The sequence below is a fragment of the Molothrus aeneus genome, chromosome 20 (assembly GCF_037042795.1).
Source record: "Molothrus aeneus isolate 106 chromosome 20, BPBGC_Maene_1.0, whole genome shotgun sequence".
In the NCBI taxonomy this organism is placed as follows: Eukaryota; Metazoa; Chordata; class Aves; order Passeriformes; family Icteridae; genus Molothrus; species Molothrus aeneus.
The window spans coordinates 433,535-443,963 of record NC_089665.1 but is presented as its reverse complement, the minus strand read 5'-3'; positions in this window follow the sequence as shown (position 1 = coordinate 443,963).

Below are 10,429 nucleotides of genomic sequence, written 5' to 3'. Positions count from 1 at the left end.
TTCCCGGTATCCCTGCTGAGCTCTGTCCCACAGCATCCCCTATGCCAGGAAGAGGGGAAACAGGAGTTGCCCATCTGCAGCAGCGGATGCTGCCGGGGCCCCTGCAGCGCCCCCGGACCACGGGGTCCCTGCCCCCCCCCCCGCGTGCCCGGGGGCAGCAGGTGCCCCGGAAAGTGACGGAGCGGCCCCGGCCCGGCCCCGGCCCAACCGCCCCGCGCCGCCATTGGCGCAGCCGGGCCGCGATTTTCTCCATATTTGGGCAAACCCAGCGCCGTGTCCCCCTCCCGCCGCGTCACTTCGCCTTTTTGAGGTTTCCCTTCGCGCTCTCATTTGCCTCCCGCCCGCCGCCTCCCCGGCCCGGCAGTTTCTGGTTGAGTCACGTTTAACGGCCCCGCTCCTGCGCGGCCTCGGGACACCGGCGAGGCTGGGAGCACTTCGGGAGCTCCCCGGACATCCCGCTCAGGGCCTCATCCCGGGCCCGGTGGGGAAATGGGGCTCAGCCCACGCCGGTACCACAGCCCCTCTCTTGGGTGCCGGGGTGGCCTCTCAGCCGTGCCACAGGTGCTGCAGTTCTTCCTTGAAGGTTTGCCATGATGGTGGCAGACAATGCTCTTCCCATCCAAAAAGCTCTCGGGGGCAGTTCTTGGAACTCCTGTTTTTTTGGTGCTGCAGATGTCCCTAGCATCTGTTCTCCTGGAGAGAGAGGGCTCAGAGCCTCTGTCCCAGGGGTTTTAGGAGGTCACTCTTTGCGCTGTCAAGCAGAGATAGTCGTTCCCCTCCCCCCGTGCCTCTGTCCTGTGTTCTCAGAGGGATGTGGTGTCATTAGGCTTCAGTGTGAACAGTGGCCTGATGAGACACTGCGGCTCCTTTGGGGCCTGGCCAGGAGATGCTACAGCTTGGCTGTGCGTCCAGTGGCTCACCTGGCCACTCTCCTGCTGGCCCCAGGGCAGTGGAGGTGGCTCAGGGAGGGTTTGGGTGAGACCATCCTGTTTCTCCTTCTCCTCTTCCTTCTCAAGATGCCAGTTGGATGGAAGCCACGGGGTGCTGGATGGATGGAGCCATGGGGTGCTGGATGGATGGATGGATGGATGGATGGATGGATGGATGGATGGATGGATGGATGGATGGATGGATGGATGGATGGATGGATGGATGGATGGATGGATGGATGGATGGATGGAGCCATGGGGTGATGGATGGATGGATGGATGGATGGATGGATGGATGGATGGATGGATGGATGGATGGATGGATGGAGCCATGGGGTGATGGATGGATGGAGCCATGGGGTGATGGATGGATGGATGGATGGATGGATGGATGGATGGATGGATGGATGGATGGATGGATGGATGGATGGAGCCATGGGGTGCTGGATGGATGCAGCCATGGGGTGCTGGATGAATGGATGGAGCCATGGGGTGCTGGATGGATGGAGCCATGGGGTGCTGGATGAATGGATGGAGCCATGGGGTGCTGGATGGATGGGAATCACATGAGCGTGGTGGGGCAGCTGCCTGTCCCCGCCACAGAGCAGGGTTCACAGGCCGGGCTGAGGCGCCTGCAGGAGCTCAGCTCGTCTCCCAGCCCTGGGCTGAGGGCAGCACTTCCCCTGCCGGCAGCAAGCGCCGCAACCGCAGGCGAGGAGGGGAAGTTGCTGCAAGGCTGATAAGAAATATCAGCGCTTTCGCAGCGCCCAGGCTGCACAGCCCGACAAGGGCCCTTCCCCCTGCCCAGCGCTGGGCCCGGCGGCGCCGCTGCCCCAGCCTCGGGCTCCTGCTCCTCTGCGCTCCCCGATACTGGGAGAGTTACTGGAAAAGGAACAGCCCTGCGGGAGCTCGGTGCTGCGGGGTGGCAACGATGTACCCGTGGTGCTCCATGCACAGAAAATTTTGGGGTGCATGGCAATGTCTGACCTGCATCTGGGTGCCATAGACGAGGGCAGGGGAAGGCAGAGTGGGGGAGTGGTACCTCAGGGGGTCATGGTTTGTCTCAGGGAGGTGCACCCCGGGGTCCATCAGCAAGCTCCTGGGAGACAGTGAGCAGGTGGGCAGTGTGGAGAGGGGCCTTGGGAAAGCTGGGGACCAGATCTTGTCATGAGGTTCCCAGGGAAGGAAATGCAGCTGTTTCAGCCTCCCCCAACCCCAAAAAGCTCCTGGAGCTCCTTCAGACAGACATGAGTCGACCAGGACCAAATGATGCAGAGCCAAGGGCTGGAGTAGGAATTCCCACAGCCTTGTCTGCCAGCCAGTAAAATTAACCAATGGCTGGGGAATGTGGTAAGTTCATCATCAGCTGGAGACTTTCAGAGACCTCGTCAGAGCCCAAGGAACCAGATCTGCTGATTTCTTCCTTTCTGAGACCCAAGCAGGCAGAAGGAAACCAGCTCAGGACCCAAAATGTCATATCCCCCATCTGTGCTGGGCTGGGGAAAGAGGAAGTGTTGCCTCCCCCCACTTCTCTGCTGGGAAAGTGCCTGTGGCCCCTCTCTATGGCCCCTCAGCAGCACAGGCAGGTGCTGAGCAGGGCTCTGCTTGCTAGGGACCCCATTTTGGGAAGGCACAGCTTCCTTCCTGCTGTCATCCTGCACATCCCCAGCTCTGGCCACGTGCTTCACTCTCCCCTGACATTTTGTCCTTGAGTGCAGTCTCCTTCAGCTGCCTCTGTTCAGAAATATCTTCATCTTACTTTGCCCCATGGTCAGCCTCAAACTCGGGTTTCTTCACTGGGCCCAACTTCTCACCCTGTCCCCTCCTCCCAGCCTGCAGTATTTACCAGGGACCAGTTTGTCATCAGCCAGAAGCACAGCCTTGACCCTGGGTCACAGGGGGAAAGTCTCTCAGCAGCATCAGAGGCCAAATCTCTCTCTGGTTGCCCCCCAAAAGGTTCCTGTCTCTGCTCTAAGAGTGTGGTTGCCTGTACCCTGTGCAGTTTTCACCCCTTGTGATGGCACCCACCACTGCTGGGGAGTGTCCCATGGCACTGAGGGATGTCTCCAGGATGGTCTCTGTGTTGGCAACAATCTGCTCTCAGGCACAGGGTGGGATTGTTTTGGTGTCCTGTGCAGGGATGGATGATCTTTTTGGATCCCTTCCAAATGAGGATATTCTGTGGTTCACACCAAAAATTATATTTACATGCTTCAGGTCCCCATGAGGGCCGGACTGGGAGGCATCTGAAGTCATCTGGCATCAGGAGGCTGCCCCATGGACCCAGCCTGCACGTGATGGCCTCTGCCATGGATGAATGTCTGCCTACCACAGGCCCCTGGCGAGGCAGCACGATGCTCCTGGGCTCAGAGCTGCCAAAAGGGCCCTGGGAGACATCACCAACAGCACTTACATTCCTTGCTGCATTTCTCTCCAGCACAGGGAACACAGTATCCCCAGCACCATGACCATAAGGGATGGAGATGGGCACAGGGCCAGGGAAGGGTGGAAGACAGGGCAGCTGTTGGTGGCCCAAGGCACAAGGTTCTGATTGGTTTTTTTCCACTGAAACTCCCACCAGCCTTGGTTTGGAAAGGGCTTCCCAACCAATTCCCTCTGTCCTAAAGCCTCCTTTACCTGCTGCCATCAGCAGACATGCAGCTCAAGTCAAATCACTTCTGCCTGTGCTGCTGCTTGGTTCTTTTTGGCTTTGCTCTTTCCCTGCCTCTTGCAAACCTCACCAGCACAGTTTTTAAATACATTTCTGTCCAGATTATCAATGCTGAGAGTGAATTGCATTGGCCTAAAAAGAAGCCTCTGGCAGAGGCACATGAAAACTAGTGCAGGGACAGACATGGCCCCATTTATGGTCACTTTTGGGGATTTAATTTGTAGGTTTTGATCTAGTTTAGTGTTGGGCTTACCCTGGCGCTGGGATAGGGTGGTGCTAGTTGTGCAAAACCCACCTGCTCTGTGTCCCAGCACCATCCCAGTGCCGTCACCAGAGCCATTGGGACCTGGATGTGTCAACCTCCAAACCCAGCTTTCGGTTTTCTTCCCGGGGCCTCACATCCCTGTTGGTCGCTGCAGCTGCCCGGGGCCAGGGGAAGTTTGATGCTGCCGAGCCCTGAGGGGGTGAGAGGCTCCAGGAAGCCGCTTGCGCCATGCGTTTCCTAAAGCAAGGTTTAGGGACTGTGACTTGCTGGCATCTATGTCCCCACCGCTTCACCCCAATGACCGGGCAGCCCCTGAGTCTTGCAGCCCCTGCCACGGCCTGCTGGACCCTCCATGGGCAGGAACTGCCCCCATGCAGGTCCCACCACTAGGATGGGGTGAGGGGCCACAGTGCAGCCGAGCAGCCGTGGGAGGTGGATTCAGTTACTGTCACCCTGTGCAACAAACACCTCTTTTTTTTTCCTCTTTCTTTCTTCTTTTTTTTTTTTTTTCTTTTTTTTTTTTTTTTGTACAAACATGTTTGTCGCTGTCAGCAGCAAAGCCCACGAGAGCGTAACCGGCTGGTGCTTCCTGGCCCGGTGCTGGGCCGGCTGCGGTTGGGCTGCGGGGCGGCGCTGGGTGGGACCGGCACCGTTATCTGCTCCGCAGCCGCGGCTCTTCCTGTGTGGGGCCACGTGGGCAGGATGGGGTTAAAAGCAGCCCCGCGCCCCACAGGGGCCCATTGCTCCCCAGCCAGCGCCCCATGCAGCACCCCGCGACACTGGCAGCGGCACCAAGCACGGGCCACCAGCACCTGCCTTGGGCCACCAGCACCTGGCGCTCACCTCCATGCCCGGTGTGGGCCACTGGCACCCGCGTGGGTCACCCACGCCCGGCGCGGGCCATCGGCACCCGGCGAGAGCCGCCCGCACCGAGCCGGTAACGGAGCCGGCGCCCGGGGGGCGGCACGGAGTGCCCGGGGGCGCCGGCAGCCGCGGCCCTGGTGCCACCGCCAGCGGGGCAGGGGGTGCCGGGGGCCGATGACAGGTAAGGGGGCACAGTGGGTGGCAGGAGAGGAGGTGCCGTGCTGGGCAGAGGGAAGAGTGGGCAGAGGCGGGCAGAGGCGGGAAGTGCCCAAAGCAGAAGTGGCACCCAGGGGGTTTTTGGTGGCAGCCGGGACGGGACGGGGTGGACGTGGAGGCTGGTGTGGCAGGTGAGGCTCTTTGGGGCTGGGTGGTCTCAATCGGGGGGACCTGCGGGTGACCTCAGAGGGCAGTGGGGGCGTCTGAAGGATCTCCATGTGTCTGGCAGATGGGGCGAGGGGAGGCCCAAGCAGAGCACCAGGACAGTGAGCTCCTGTGACCTCCAGGCAGAGATGGGGCAAAGGGGACTTCAGTAAAGGATGGGAGAGAAAGGAGGGTCCCCATGAGGACATTTCAAGAGGGACCCATTGCCTAGGATCTCTGCCATAGGGACAAGGCACTGCAGGGGGGCCCTGTCACGCAGATGGCATTTGCCATGGGCTCACTACCACGGGGACAAGGTAAAGGAGCCCTCTGTGGCCAGGATGCCATTTAGGTGGGGTCCCCTCATGGGGACATGGCATGGTGGGCCCTCTGTGATGCAGATGGGATTTGAGGGACAAGGATGGAGTTTGAGGTGGGATCTCACCCTTGGGGTCCCCACATGGGGGGGTCCTCTGAGGCTGGGGTGGGGTCTGAAGGGCAGCAATAGAGCTCAAGGTGGAATCTCCCCTATGGGACAAGGCAAGGGGGTCCTCTGGGAATGCGATGGGAGCTGGAGGTGTCCCCATGGGGTCAAAGCAAATGCACCCTCTGTGCCTAAGATGAGGTTTGATAGGGGATGATGGGGTTTGCAATGTGGACCAGGCATTAAAAGCAGGGACAGGGCATTGGCTTCTCTGTGACCAAGATGGGGTCTGATGTGGGGTCCTCCCTTTGAGAATGAGTCAAAACTGTCCCCTATGACGAGGATGAGATATTAAGTGGGCTCCCTGCCTTGGGGAAAAAGTTAGGGTGTCCCCTGTGCCCAGGACAGGGCTCGAGGTGGGACTATGGGGTATGACTAGGGTCTCACCTATGTGTAAAAGGTGAGGATGTTCCCTATGTTCAGGCTGGGAGTTTTAGGGGGACAAGGGAGGCCAAGGCGGATCTCCCCCCAGGATAAGGATGTCCCCCATGCTTGGCATGGCTCCCAGAAGGTGACACTGCCGTAGGCTCTCTGTCCCGGGGCCGGAGCAGACCTGCCCTTCATGTCTGTGGCCACACCAAGGCCGGAGGTGCCCCATGGCGGGGCCACGTGGGGTGTGGCAGTGGCCCCGTGTGGGGGAAGGAGCTCCACGCCGGAGGAGAGCAGCCGCCGACAGCGACTGAGAGACAGTGCAGTCACCCATAAAGTAGAAAGCACTACTAAACAGCACTGCAGGGTGTAGTGTTTCCTACTTTATGGATGAGTGTACTGTGGGCTACGGAGAAGAGAGCACGGAGCAGCGCCGGACCCACGAGCCCATCGGGGGCCGCCGCGGGCCAAGAGCACCGACGGGCCCTGCCTGGCTCACAGCACCCACCCAGAGCTCCACCACCCTCCTGGGGCTGCTCTGCTTGTCCCCACTTGTCTCCCTGGCACCTGGGATGGCCATGTGGGCGGGAGAGGCCAACGCAGTGTCCCGTGATTGCCACTGAAAGGACCCATCCGATTGGCATGAGCCTCGCACTGAGAGGCCAGGTAGGCAGCAAAGCCTCCTATGCACATTTTTCCCCCCCCATCTTCATTTTCCACGTGCTGAAGCCCTGGGAAGAGCTGGGCAGTGGCAGCCACATGGAGCGTGGGAGGCAAAGTGGGGTTCCTGGTGATTGCTGGGTTCAGCAGGGTGAGGGACTGCTAAATAAAACTCTTTTGGTATTGACTTGTGGATTTTTTTTATGCACTTCCTGAGAACTGGGGAGAAGCTCTTTGCTGTGCCCAGGGCCACATGTGGTGGGGTCATTCCGGATTTGGAGCTTTGGGGAGCCTGGGAGACACCATGGCTGGGGGTGGTGACTGGCAAATCTCAGCCCATCGGCACAGGACTGTCTCCTTCAGTCCCTTGAGGGTCACCAGCAAAGCTGCTGTGTCCCATGGCAGCCCGGCCATGGTCACAAGGCCATGTGAAGCCAAAAAATCCTCCTACAATCCCAGTCTCCCTCCATCCACATGTCCCTGACCTGTTTCCTGGGGGTCTAAAACCAACCCACCTTCCACAGAGGAGGTTTGGTCCTTGTTCCCAAATGTCAGCTCCCAATATCCCTTCAAGCATTGTCCCTTTGTCTTTGACTCCCCATGTCCTGCCTGTGGAAGAGAGCATCTAAAAATAGTAGGAAAAATATTAAAAATATATATTTTTTTTTTAACCCAAATGCCAGTGGAAAGTTTTTACATTTTGTAAAACTTCTTATGCTGGTCTCAGGATCATGTGGGGGGGTTTACTGAGTTTGTGGTATTTTTCTTTCACTGAGCTGTCCAGAAATGACTGGGGTGTTTTACTTCTTGCTGTCCCAGCTTTCCCATGTTCCCTGGCGTTGTGGCTGTTCAAAGGGGATGTGGAAGGAAAAAAAATCAAATCAAAACTGTCGTCATGGTCACAAGGAGACAAGGTTTTAAACAGTAAAAACGAAAAAGGGCTAAAAAAACCCCCAAGCAGCCACTGCAGACTGCCCCGAACAGCTTTCGGTTTGTGAGCACTGGGAGGGAAAAGCAAATTCACATTTTTAACATGCAAAAGCTTTGAAAATTTACCTCCTAATAATGTGCATTCAACTATTAGGAAGGATAAATATCCAATCTTCATGCCCAATGTCTGTTGTGGTTATAGGTACTACTCAGTGGTCACTGCTAGGAGAGACAATTGGAAAGGTGGTTCTTGCTGAGAGCAGCAAAAGCAGCAAAACAGAAACTGCTACTTTTTCCCTGTTTTTTTTTAAATAAAACCCTCCATTTTTTCAAGCCCTCCCTCCATCCTGAAGGCATTTTAGCAGGTTACTGCAAGGAAATGGGTCCTGTCCCTGTTGGGGTGAACTCCCAGTCCCCACAGGACCTCGCTGACCCAGAAATGCCCCGAGCAGGGCAGGGTTTGGGGCTGAGATCCCTCTGGGGGCAGTGAGGGGTGCAAGTGTCCATCCCAGAACTCTCAGGATGGCTCTGGAAGGGCTGTAGGGACTGACAGAGCCCAGCCAGGCTCTTGCCAGGCACTCCTGCACAGCCCCAGTGTCTGAACTGGTATTGCCACACCACACCACACCACGCTGCAGCTACCGGGGCTGGGGCTCACTGTGACCCCTGGCATGGCCAGCCCAGCACATTCCTATTCTCAGTTATTTTTAACAGGGGTTCCATTCCAGTGCCGCTTGCTGCTCCAGAGTGTGGAGCCATTCCCTGCCAGTGTCCATGTGCTGCTGGGGATGGCAGGATCAGAGGCAATGTGGCCATGTGCATCTCCTGCTTGGAGCTGCTCCGGGACGCATCAGACCTCAGGCTCAGGAAGTGGGATTGGGAGCTGGAGGGCTCTGCTGGCAGAGCAGGTGCCCACTTGTGTCACTGCATGTCCCTGCAGCCACCAGCATGGCTCATGAACAGAGACAGGAGGGATCATGTGCTGGAGCCATTCCCAGGGAACTGCTAGAAGGAGGGTGGGAATGGGTTGGCACCTGCCAATCACCTCAGCCTGGAGGTGCCCCTGAGTGCTGACACACGTCACTGTCCCCACACCCTGGGGACCTCCCTCAGGGCTGCCTTGGCCCCTCATGCTCATTCTTGTGCTCCTTTCCCAGCCAAAACCACAGCAGAGCTCACACTGCCCACTCCAGTCCCTGCTGGAATGCCCAAAACTAGGGGAGGACTCATCAGGCACTAACTGGAGTTAACTGCCTGTAGGACTGGCAGGTGCTAGGCCAGGAGCATCAGTGAGGCTCAGCTGTGGTTCTTCAGGCCTTGGCTGGGCTTTTGTAATAAAGCTCTGTTGGGTCTGATCTCCTCAGCAGGCCCTGGATCATCACTGTAAGAATCTTGTCTCCAGCCACATGTGCTGGCTGGAGCCCAGACCAACCAGTTTGTCTCTGACTCTGCACCTTTGCTGGAGCTTCATCTCTAGCTCCAGCTTTGTCTCCTCCTGATCCTGGCTGGGGTCCCTGTCCTGGTTCATCTGATCTTGTCTGGGGCTGCCCAGGGACCCCATTACCACTGTCCTGCTCAGAAGCTCTGGGATGGCCCCCTGGGGTTTGAGGATGCTGTGTGTTCTGGATCACACCTGGGTTCCCATTTGCTGCTCACTGTGGAGCAGCCCTATCCTTGCTCCTCTCTGATGGAGAGCACAGGGAGCACCATGCACTGGATCCCTGTCCCTGCACGACCAGGCACAGACCCGGCTCCCTGGAGACCTTTGGAGAGCCGTGGGAACTGCTGGAGGGCTCTCCTGGGATCCTTTGTCATCTCCCCACATTTGAGCTGTTGATCTTGAGCTCTCCAGTGTCACTGTTGCTCTTAATTTTCTCTATATTATCACCTCCTTTCCCTGAGCCTGTGGTTTCCCCTGTCCTGGAGAGTTTCAAGGATCTTTCTGGGTCTCCTCTGCAGGGAGCACAGCCCCACAGCAGATCCCTGGGTAACTTGGAGGACCAAGGGGACCTGGAGCACCCCATCCCTGTAGGCCTCATGAGAACTTCATGACTCAGAGCTCAGGGACCTCATAACCCACTGAGTTTTCAATAGCCCAGATAAATTTTTCCTCTAACTTTTTAAAGTAGGCTTAATAAGACTTTAGGGACTTATCCAGCTGTAGGCTGGCCAAGATGTGAAAGATCATCTCCAGCTTCCCAAGCTCAGGGCCACAGGAGATATCCTTTCCCCAGGAATGGTGTGGGGTTAGGGTTAGTTTGGGTTAGGACTCCCCGTCCTTCACCTCACCTAACTGGGCCTTTCACTGAAGGCTGTGGGTGGATCCAGACTTGTGCCTGGGGGATCCCTGGTCCCTCTTTCTCCAGGGCAGCCGGCCCCAGCAGTGCCGTGGAGCCAGGTGGGTCTGGCACAGATGTGTGGGACAAGGGGAAAGGTGCTTAGGGTCAGTGGATCAGTGGCAGCAGCATGTTCCAGATGAGCCAAGCAGAGCCTGAGCAGCACAGGGCAGTGGAAGCACAAAGCAAGTGGGGATTCTGAGAAGGCTGACAGCCACATGAGATCTTATCAGGGTGCATTTCTCCTCCCACTGCTGCTGCCTTCGCCTAATGAAACCTGCTCGTTCTGTCTCACTGGGGAGCTGAGCAGTGCCTGGGTGTTCTTCCACACTGGTTCAGCACCTGCAGAGCCTGCCTGGTACCTTGCCAGGGGGAACAGCTATGGGCAGGAACTGAGGGGATCTGAGCGGTGGGAGCTGGTGAGATCTACCCTGACCTGTTCCTGCAGCAGAAGGAGCCACATAAGCTGGTGGTTTCAGGGTACATGATTACCAGAAGACACTGGAAGGTGGAATCAGTTTTCTGGAATCTTTCCTTTGGTCTGTTGGCTGCATTTTCTCC